Genomic DNA, 1,854 nt, shown 5'->3' on the forward strand with positions numbered 1-1,854 from the left:
CAGCATCTTCTCCCCACTTCCTTTCGTCTTCTCCCCACTGTCTTCCACAATCCCCATTTCCCTTCAGCGTCTTCTCCCCACTCTGTCTTCCCCTTCAGCATCTTCCTCCCACCACCACTACCACCCTTCCCTCTCGCCACCTCACCGCCCTTCAGCACCCCTCGCATGGCCCGAGAATCTCCCTCCCTCCCCCTTACCTTCACGGTGTTAGTAAAGTAACTCACTGAAGCCGGCCGCACCTGCCTGCAGTCGTGTGTGTGTGGGCAGAAGCTTCTCCTCTGACGCCCTCACACACACGACAGCAGGCAGGCTCGGCTGGCTTCAGCGAGTTACTTTACTAATGCGCCGTGAAGGTAAGGGGAGGGAGGGAGACAGATTCAGTAGGGAGGGAGGGAGAGGGCCGCGTGCAGCATTCCCTCCCTTAATTGCGGGAACAAGGCCATTCACTGCTCCACGGGGCAGTGGATGGCCTTGTCCTCATGCCCGCAGTGAGCACTTTTTCCCACTCCACTGTTTCGGCGGGCGGTTAAGATCCACCATGTCATTCTCTAATCCAAAGATTACATTTCGTAGTGGCATTCTCCAGCATTTCTAACTTGAAATGAAGGTTCCCTCTATCCTTAACCCAAGTTAAGGCTTGAGTTTCAACATCTTTTAATCTGGAGTCATATTCATCCACTTTACTTTACTTTATGTCCAAATTTTCTGTCATATAACGTAATGAAAGTTGCTGAATTTGAGTTCCCAAGGAGAGTTGCAGACTTGATATTGCCTCCCATAACGTTTCCATGTTGAATACCTTTGGCCTTTGCATAGGTTTAACAACATGTCCCGAGCCCTCTGTAGGAAATAAAGTACCTGTAGGCACAGCAGCATTCTCTTTAATCATCAAGGAAACGGCAGTAGCCTGTTGCATTCCACTCTCCGATTGCAGTGATGTTAGCAAAGAAGCCTCCTTTATCCTTCCGTCCAGAGCAGCTATCCGATCTCTGCTGGGTCAGGAGAGGCTCCCTGGCCAGTTACACCTCCCTCTGCTTTACCGTTGCTTGTGGTCTAAAGGTTTGGAAGGAGAGGAGCCCTCTCAGATAAGCTTTAAACTGTCTTTGTTAAGACTATATATGTACAGTGGTGCCTCACACAACGAACTTAATTCGTTCCAGGAGCAAGTTTGTTATGCGAAAAGTTCGTTATGTGAAACGCGTTTTCCCATAACAATACATGTAAAAAAAAATAATTCGTTCTGTAGCATAAAATATGCTAAGATGACATAAAAAAAGATAAATTTATCTTGTTAGAGCTGTTAGCATGATATAGAGGGGATATATGTGAAGGGGAGGGGAGACAGGGGTTTTGTTGATCCTTGCTGTGTATTATAATCACCCCCCACATACTCCCCAGTACCTTTTTTAATTCCTCCCATCTTTCCCAGCCAGTGGCGTACAGGCCAGAAGCGCAGAGATCAGGAGCAATTCCTCTGCACGCCTGTGTGGGCCCATGCCGATCTCCGAATGGCTGCAGTTAGTTCTTGTGAGTCCCGCGAGAGCTGACTGCAGCCATTCAGAGATCAGCGCAGGCCCAGGCGGCAGGGGGAGGTTTAACAATATGCGGTGGCGGCGGGGGGAGGTTTAACAATATGCGGTGGCGGCGGGGGGAGGTTTAAAAATATGCGGTGGCGGCGGGGGGAGGTTTGCGATGCAGCTCGGGCGACTTCGTTGTGTGAAACGAAGTCCGTTGTACGAATCAAGACAAGAAGTTCGTTGTGTGCAGCGTTCGCTGTGCGAGGCGGCCGTTATGCGAGGCACCACTGTATATAGTACGGTTATCATATGGCTCCAGAAAAAGGATTGAGACATC

Source organism: Geotrypetes seraphini, chromosome 2 (assembly GCF_902459505.1).
Source record: "Geotrypetes seraphini chromosome 2, aGeoSer1.1, whole genome shotgun sequence".
NCBI lineage: Eukaryota > Metazoa > Chordata > Amphibia > Gymnophiona > Dermophiidae > Geotrypetes > Geotrypetes seraphini.